We start from the raw sequence: 10,033 nt of genomic DNA on the forward strand, positions 1-10,033 counted from the left end.
CCAAGTCTTCGTGGGTCACTAATTCTACCTTCCAGCAGGTCCTTTGGGCACATAACCTCTTCTTCTAAACACATTTTCCTGTTGGAAAGGGACCGATCCCAGGATCCAGAGCGCCATGGACCAAAGAGAGGGATGTGCTTAGGTTTCATTCATCTAGGGCCCCTCGGCAGCTTGAAACCTCAGGCCCAGAACTCATTGGTTCCAAACACTGGGGAGTGGCCACTAGGTGGCAGCACAAACACGTCTCTTGCTATATTAACGCTGCCTGCCAGAAACGCACCATTGTGTTTCCATGTGTGACCAGTAGGTGGAGATACTCTGCATGAACCCTCATAGGTGTGAGGTTGGGAAGCTTCTGACGTGGAATTGTTTCTTTTCTGGGACTTGGGAAAACTTGGGAAAACCTTAATCCTGGTTTTAGGCAAATCATTTAACTTTGTTTGGCCTCAGTTTCTTCAGCTGCAAAATGGGGGAAGATTAAATAATCTGAAAGGAGAGCTGGGTTTGGAACCACCTTCCTTGGGGTTGACTCAGGTCTACCAATTCTGACAAATATTATTTGTGGGACTTTGGGCAAACTGTTTAAGCCTGTCAGGTCTCCATTTCCTGGTCTACAAATGGAAGGGGTTGGAACTAAATGACCTCTAAAAATATCTTTTAGCTCTAAATCGAGGTACTTTAATTCTAGGAATCATGTACACTAAAAAAAAAAAAAACCTGATAAGTTAAAAAGCAAGATAAAATCTCTCTCTCTGTTTCCAAGACCACTTTTGTCCAGACCTTCATTCCTTCCAGCTCAGAGAAGTTCTTTCGCCTCCTAATTGACCTCCTTGCCTCCAGTCTCTCCCTCTTTCCAGTCTATTCTCCATATAGCTACCAAATTGATAGGCCTAAAGTCCCTCCCCTGCTCAAGAAGCTCCAGAGGCTCCCTCTTCCCCCAAGATAAAATACTGCTTGGCTCTTGACAAGTGAACACTGGCCTACCTTTTGGACCACATTTCACACCACTCAATTTTGTAGATTCTAGGTTCTAATCTAGGCAAACTGTCTATGAGCCATTACGCATATATGGCATCTCATTCATATCCTGTCTTCATACTTTTGCAAGTCAATAAGTATTTATTAAATGCTTAGGAATGTTCAAGGATTGCACTAAGTTCTGGGGATATAAGGAAAGCCAGATAGTCCCTGCCCTCAAAAAGCTCTCAACTAGTGAACAAACTGCAAAAATGTGTATTACAGACAAGATATGCACAGCGTAAATGGGAGGCTATCTCAGGGGGAAGGGATTGAGGGGGACAAGGACAGACCTGCAGAAGGTAGGATCTGAGCTGAGTCTTGAAGGAAGTCACAGGGTGGAGGAGAGGAGGGAGGAAAGCCACAGAGTTGGGAGATGGTATGCCCCGTGTGAAGAACAATGAGGATGCCAATAGCAATCCATCAGAGAATAAATCTTTACAGATCATTCAAAAATAGGAATTCTCTACACCGTGAACTAATTTACATTGTAATGTGAATGATTGATCAGACTGGATGTGAGCATTAATTCTTCATTGCATACAAACATCACTGCCCTCAGGAAGGGATTGATGGTGACAAGAATGGGGCTCTGGGGGCAGCTGGGTGGCTCAGTGAATGGAGAGCCAGGCCTAGAGATAGGAGGTCCTGGGTTCAAATCTGACCTCAGACATTTCCCAGCTGTGTGACCCTGGGCAAGTCACTTAAGCCTCATTGCCTAACCCTTACATCTTTTCTGCCTTGGAACCAATACACAGTATTGATTCTAAGACAGAAGGTAATGGTTTAAAAAGAATGGGGGTCAGCAATGAGATCAGTACTAAGAGGTTAGTGTGAATTTTAGATTTTCTCCGCCTTAAATAAATCTTTAAAATCCTAACAAACAGGAATGTCTACACCCCTACTTAAGGATTAAGTGTTGGGGAGGATGTCTCATATGAACGACATATGCTAGCAAATGACAAATCAGAAACAACTGGCAGACCCCCTGGGCTGTCCTAAGTCAAGATTAAGCTACCATTGGTACATGTGAGACACAGGAAGTGATGTAAAAAAAAGTCTATATATTCGCGTCACTTCCTCTTGCCATTCTCTTTTTGGCTGTAAAGGCATTGAGCTCTGGGTCTCTCTCTTGGAGACTTGGGTTTGGCAATGGTGTGGCTGGTGGTAGCGTGCTGGGCATCTTGGCATCTTGGTGTCTTGGCATGGCTGCAGCTCATGTCTGGCTTTTGTAAGAGTTAAAATTGGGGGAAAACTGAGGCAGGTAGAAATTAGTTTCTCTCTGCAAGGTGTATTAAATTTTAGAGGTTTATTGAAGATTGAGAATTTAAGAAAATACAAGTAAGAAAGGCATGTGCTAGGTGGGCCGAAAGGCCCAATTCAATTTCACTCACATCATGAGAGACGTGTCTGCTCTGAAGCAGAAGTAGAAAAAAGACCCTCAGTAGGCGGAGAACTCCTTTAAATAATAATTTGATCTCGGCCCAGGTGAGAATTCAGTGAGATTACAAAGCATTCTGGGGAAGTGGAGTAAGGACTTCTGGGGATTGAAGTCCTGTATTCAAGTCTCCATTTTTACAGTTTGGCGGTGAACATCCTTGGTGTGGTGACTGGGAGAAACTCAATATCGTGGATTAGGTGAGGTGTCTTTCCTGAGCTCTCTTGGAGTTTAGGCTGATTCCTTTTTTTCCCCTTTTCCCTTTCCTAAAACTCTATCCTCCTAGGAGGTCCCTCATCTCAAGGAGGCCTCGTGGCTGAGGTCTCTGAATTCCCCTTGGCTTAGGCTAGGCCAGAGAAATCTTATACCCCTTTCTCTTTTTAATTCCTTCCCTCTATATTAATTAAACCACCATAAAATTCCCAAACTGACTTGAGTATTTTTATTGGGATTTGAATTAATCCTTGGTGACCATCAGTATAATATATGTCAAAAACCCCTAAATTTACCCCTAACATTAGGATCAGGGATCAGAGATGAAGGCCAGGGATAGGTATCAGTTCTGAGAGGCTGGTCAGACATGAGAGAAATCACATATTAAGGACATTCAAAGGAGTGAGATTGAATCAGTAGCAGGAAGAATGAATTGTAGAGGCATCCGAGGGGTGGGGAGGGGAAGGCATTACCACTATTCTCAGTAGTGACAGTCATGGGGAGGGTGAAAAGAAGAAATCTCAGCATCACTATCATCTGAGTAAAGGAGAAAGTGGAGGTCAAAGGAGAAGGTGAAGCCCTTTGCCCCCAAAGCTTTATCTCCTCTAAATCTAAGAATGCTAAGAGAGTTTGGGGTAGACTAGTATGAGCACCCCTGTCCTCCAAGAGCTTTGACTAACAGAGGAAATGAGGATGTGATCCTGCCCTAGACATATTTAGGGAAGAGGAAGATCATTTAAAGTCCTATTCAGAGAACTTTGAGAAGACAATGAACATGTCCCTTCCCCTTGAAAGAACTTTGAGGAAGGCAGGGAAGTACCTTTGCCTCAGAAAGGGAATGGTGGGATATGGGTTCTCTAAGTGGATCCTTCCAAGATTAAGAAGCTAATATAGTTGGTGTGGCCCTACCTCAGAGTCCAGTTGAGAGAGGAGGGTCAATGTAAGCTTCCAAGGCATTCAGTGGGAGGGATGATGTGAATTTTCAGAGAATTTCAGATGGGGGTCACTGTGAGATGTCTCCCCTCTGCCTACAGTCCCCACTTCTCCCCCCAAATCAGTGGTAATTTTAGTGACAAGGTGAGGGTTCCCCTCTAGTGTTGGTTTCTCAAGTTTGAATGCCCAAAGGGCAAATTCAGGCTGTCTGTGAGCCCCCATATTAAGGGAGAGAGTTGAGGGAGGAAGTGCTTACTTTGGGTGCCTGGACAGAGGGGTGGGACATGCAAAAAATGTACTTAGGTGCTTGGAAGAGGGGGAATAGAGCACCTCCCTGAGTGCTGGCTCTGTACACAGGCCATGTCTTTGCCAATGCTGCCCTAGGCTATATGATCTCTATGTTAGTTGTAGGACAGTGCCTGCCTGATGACAACTAGGAATCCTCTGTCCTCCATTCCTGGTGAAAGATCCTTCATTCCCAGACCAGAGTTCATACTCAGGTAAATTAGGACCATCCTGATAATAGTCTTAGAGTTAGTGACTGTTTATAGCAGCATGTGCTATTTCCTAAATAAGACCCTAGGCTGGTGATGGTGAACCTTTTAGAGCCAGAGTGCCATGCCCCTCCCCACCATCAAGTGCTGGGGGTGCCCTGCCCCTCCCTTACCCCACAGGGAAAGGAAACAGTGCTCCCATTGGGCTGCTGGGCAGAGTGGTGGGTAAGGTGAGGAATGTCCTCAGTGAGTATAGAGAGGGGGGAGGGGAGTGGCCTGAGTGCTCTACTCCCCTCCAGCTCTGCCTCCTGTGAGCTGCACACCCTTACCCCCTGTGCACTCCCATTGGGCTGCTGGGCAGAGGGGTGGATGATGTGAAAAACTGTTGTCAGGCATGGTGGAGAGAGGGAGGGCAGCAGATCCACTTGAGTCCCTCTGCCTTTCTATTAACAAACTCCAGTGGTGGTGTTAGGGAAGGTGGCCATATGCTCACAGAGAATGCTCTGCATGCCATCTTTGGCACCTGTGCCATAGGTTCTCCATCACTGTTCTAGGCTGTGCCCTTTCCCCCCTTTGTAATATTTTGCTGGTGATCTCATCAGCTCCCTCAGATTTAGTTCTGTCTCTGTACTAATGATCCCTAGATTTATTTATCCTACCCTAACTTTTCACACAGCCTTTAATCTTACTTCTTCAGCTATCTATAGAACATCTCAAATTGGATGATTTGTAGATATCTTAAATCCAACATGTTCAAAACAGAATGCATCTGTCTCTCCAAGTCCCACATCTTAACTTTCCTATTATGTCATGAAATTAAATTGCCATTCTCAACTCCTCACTCTCATCTTTCTCCCTTTCTCACACACACATTCACATGACATATTTGTCATTGTGGTTAATCTAAGTTCAACTGTCTTTTAGTGTTGTTTACATTATTATAGTATGTGTTGTTTTGCTCTGCATCAGTTTCTGTCTTCCTGTATTTCTCTGAATCCCTATTTGTCATTTATTAAGACATTAAATTCACACATCCCAATTTGTTTAACTTTACCCCCATTGATTAACACTCACTTTGATTCCAATTTTTTTGCTATCACAAAAAAGTGCTGGCATGAGTATTTTGATGCTTCTTTCCTCCTGGACTATTTGACTATTATAATTAATGTTTGACTTTCAGTTTTGTTTTAATTTGCTCAAAACTATCTCTCTGAAGCCTTATTCTTGAGTTACAATTCTTAGTTAGTTTACTTAGTTAGTTTACTCTAGCATGCCAAATCTTCCCTCTGAAGTGTAGCATTTATGTGTCCCATACTTCAGCCACCAAAGTGCCTATATACTGCCTATTGTTTGTTTCACATGTTATGATCCAATTCTAGAGGTCAGGTATTCATACACATAAACATATACAACAAACACACACACACATACACACCCTAGATCCTTGTTGACAAACCTATGGCACTCCTGCTGGAGGGGGCTAATTCCCTCCCCCTCTCTACCCACACCTGAAGACATTTCTCACATCAGTCACTCCCCTACCCAGTAACCCAGTGGGAGCGCTTCCTTTCTTTCCTGTCTCGGGTAAGGTGGAGGGCTCACATGCAGCATGTTAGGGTCGTAGTTTGGGTACTTGATCTCTAAAAGATTCACCACCACTTCTCTAAGTCAAAAAACTTCTATTAAATTGAACTATGATTCATTCAAAAAATATGAGACAACTCGCATTATAGTCTATGATGTTTTCTTCACTGCTGTAGTGGTGAATAGTGCAAGTGGCACCTGCCTTTTTCAATGGGGAAACTGAGGCCAAAAGAGTGACTTGCTCAAGGTCACTTAACTAGTAAGTGGAAGATTCAGGATTTAAACCCAGTTCTTCCTGACTCATTTGATGCTTTCCACTATACCAAGATATATGGAACATGGTCTCTGCCATTCTGGAGTTTTCAATCTTGCACGGGAGATGAAATGTTCTAAAATACACAAGAAGTTAAGTAACATGAAAATGGAAATTGCAAGGAAGTACATAGTTAAGTCAAATAAGTCACACTAATAATAACATCGTAGGTGTTCAGAGGGAAGGGGAAACAATTTTTGCTTGGAGTACTTTGGGAAATTTTATGGAAGATATGGGATTTAATTAAACTGAACTTTGAAGCTATGGATTCATTCATTCAATAAATAGTTTTATTTATATATAATTTATATATATATATATATATATATATAATAAAATAATTTATACAAAGTACTGTGCTAGGAGCTTGGGCTATAAGAACAAAGATGAAATTGTTCTTGTTTTCAAGGTACTTAAATTCTACTGGTGGAGGGGATATATCATATGTACACAGATAAATATAATTTGAGGAGGGAGAGACAACTGAATGGGTAAGTCAGGGAAAGTTTCAGAAACAATGGCTAAGTTGAGACTTGAAGGAAGCTTAAAATTCTAGTAGGAAGTGGCAAGGAGGGTGTATATTCTAATTGGGTGGGATTGTTTGTGCTAAGATGGAGGTGGGAGATGGAATTTGAAGTTTGAAGAATGGCAAGATTCCAGTTAGGTTAAAACATAGGGTGCATAAATGGGCACAATTTGGAATGTGAAAAATTTTTATATACTGTATTATTCCAATATCAGGGTCCTGGATTAAAGAGTCTCCAACCAGTCAGTTGACTTTTATATTACCTTTGTTTTAATGAACTCCAAGGAATGTTAACCCTCAATAAAACCAGATTAGTAGATAAGCCTAATCCTGCTAGGTATGTGACTACCCCATCATCCTCTATGGGAGCTGGGGCTGGTGGGTTAGAGCCATAATAGGCAAACTCTTCATCTGTAGAAGCCCAAAGTGGGGCAGGACTGGGACCAGAGTTCCCCAGGTAAGAATGAGGAAAAAAATAATAGAGGAATACAAAGGTGGAAATTATAAAGACCTTGCCTATAGGTAAGGACAAGGGAAAAGATAAGAATCAAAAGATAACACCGTGTGGAGTCGGAAGTGTTTCACCTTGCTGTTGGCAGGCAAATACAGTTTATTGCATGCTGTTAACAACTTTTAAAGATACAGATCACAAAGAATGAAAGCATTCCTTTGAGACACTTTGTGCTTTAAGACAGCACTTTGGAAAGTGCTGAGACAGTCCTAGGGAAAGTGCAACAAGGATGGTAGATATGACACCTGGTGTAGGATAAGGATTCCAGGAATTATGGTGAGATGATAGTTCCAGGAATTAGGGCAGGAGAATAGTTCCAAGAAATATAGATAGGCACCTGGGGTAAGATAATGATTCAAGCACCATCTGGGGTTCATGGAATGGTCAGCAACAACATGTCTTTGCCAGCAATAGACATATATTACTATGAGAGGCCTAAAGAAGGGAAGGGAGAGGGCACTTGGGCTCATTCTCAGACAGACTCTGAGTTCTCAACCTCTTGACAGAGGGCACTCAGATCTTTATCTTAGATGGGCTCCAAGTTATCAATCTTTGACATTCATCAACTTTTTAAAAACTCTTACCTTCCATCTTACAATCAATACTGTGTATTGGTGCCAAGACAGGAGAGCTATAAAGGCTAGGCAATGGGGGTTAAGTGACTTGCCCAGGGTCACACAGCTAGGAAGTATATGAGGCCAGACTTGAACCTAGGACCTCCCATCTCTAGGCCTGGCTCCCAATCCACTGAGCCACCCAGCTTCTCCCTTAGTACTGCTCTTTAATTGCTGACTAGAATACCTCTAAGAAGCCTAGTGTCTCTTCTTAATGATGACTGCTGTGGGGTGGGCCAGCCTCCCACAGGGGATGGGGTCTTGGAGGTGGGACGGTGTTGGCAAAATGATGGATGGGATACAGCTTTTGCATTCAACCCATAGCACAGGTATCAGGATAAACTGCTCCACTTTGGCTGAGGCCTGGATTTATTTTATACCCTCATGATCACACATCTACTTGGCACACAGTTTCATTCTCAACATATATGTTTCCATGGAACCTAACAACAGACAGGAAGATAGTCAATGAAACATTGTTGCTAAGTGCAGGATCAGAGGGTATAATCAACATGACCCAGATATAGGTAGGGAATTCAGAGCACAGATTTGCCAGAAGTTTTTATGCCTAGACAAGAGGGTCCTATCTAAGTGGGTATATAAGAATCTTTAGGTTTAATTTTTTAAGTGGGCTCTCCTGGTAATATCCTGGGGGGACAGAGTGGGACATCTATATTAACCCTGCAAACATGTTGCTCTCATCTATTTTTCCTGGAGCTAAGTAAGAATAATAATCATGGCAATTCCAATAATAAGGGGATGTTAATGATGAAAGTCACTTAGGGTGGTTTCGGTGGATGTTTCCATCCCTCCTAGGGGATGCTTTGCAGTCCTCAGTTTCCATGTGGACCATGTCAAACAGCGTGGTCTTTGATGGCTCCTGGCATCCCCCCCCTTTTTTTAAAATTGGAGTGATTTCAATTCATCTTGGGCTAGATGTAGGGTAGAACCTAGCTATAGATAACTGTTATGCAGTCAATCAGTCTTCTATGTATGTGGCAGTCTACAATTTGATTGGATATTATCAAATCACCTAAACAACAGGCTTGTGATGTTACTACAATAAAGAATTCTGTGATCATTTATTAGGTTTCTACAACTCTCTGTGATAGATTTGATTAATATGAATAGAGCCATTTGTGGGTTAGTACTTCTTGAGCTGCTGAGAGGATCATTGTGCTTTTGGTCAGCTTTAATTATCAATCATAATTGCTTTGGAGATGCACAACAAAAAACCTTCATATCTATGTGTGAGGACTTAAAGCAGACCAGCTTTGGGGTTATCCTCAATTTACAAGTTTTGTTTTTCTTGTGTTACTTTGAAGTACCTAGCAATGCTGCTTGGCTTCTGTTTCAACAAATTCATTGGAGTGTGGTAACTGTAGGAAAAGATTTATTATAGTACTCAAGCTTTTGGCTGGCATTTATTATAGGGCCTTGGAGTGTCTTGTGCTTGAGAAAGGAGGGGTCATCTTTGGGCTTTAATTCTGTAATTGCAATCTTTTGGTGTAATAACCTAGGGGGCTTAAAGTAGGGTATATATATTTATTAATCCTATAAGTATTTGTTCTCATTATTTCTCCTGTATTGGGGAGAATAATAATCATAACAAGTCCATTAGTGTGGAAAATTTGGGGAGATAAGTCACAGAGGGTATCAGCAGGGGGCCCTCATTCTGGCATCTGCTTTGCAGACCTCCTTTCCTCAGACTGTGACCTTGTCAGCCAGTTGGGGGTATGATGGCCTCCAGCAGATGACCTTGTTGACTCCTCTCCCTGGGGCCAGTCCATTCCCAAAATAGTTAAGGCCTCCTGATGACCCTCTCTTCCTAGAATCAGGATGCTTCTGAAGTGCCCTGGACCTCTCTGGGCCTGGCTCTCAATCCACTGAGCCACCTAGATGCTCCCTTAGTACTGATCTTTAATTCCTGACCCCTCTCCCCAGGACTAGGACACCTCCAAGAAGGCTAGTTAGTGTCTCTTCTTAATGATGACCTTGTTGACTCCTCTCCTTGGGGCCAGTCCATTCCCAAAATAGTTAAGGCCTCCTGATGACCCTCTCTCCCTAGAATCAGGATGCTTCTGAGGTGCCCTGGACTTCCTGTCTCTAGGTCTGGTTCTCAATCCACTAAGCCACCCAGCTGCCCCCCCCCCAACATTCTTTCTTATTCTAAATCCTGATACAACTATGTACTACTTAATTTCCCTTAATATTTTTCAGACCAACACACCAGTGTGCTGCCCTGGGTTTGAAAGCATTGATAAAGATATGGTCAGGCACTTGCCCTGTACCCCTCATAGAATCTGTACATCTATGTGTCTGAGATCCTTGATGGCAGGGACATATGTCTTTCTTTCCCTTGAGATGCCTCATATGGTGCTTTGTAGGGG

The sequence above is a fragment of the Monodelphis domestica genome, chromosome 3 (genome assembly GCF_027887165.1).
Source record: "Monodelphis domestica isolate mMonDom1 chromosome 3, mMonDom1.pri, whole genome shotgun sequence".
In the NCBI taxonomy this organism is placed as follows: Eukaryota; Metazoa; Chordata; class Mammalia; order Didelphimorphia; family Didelphidae; genus Monodelphis; species Monodelphis domestica.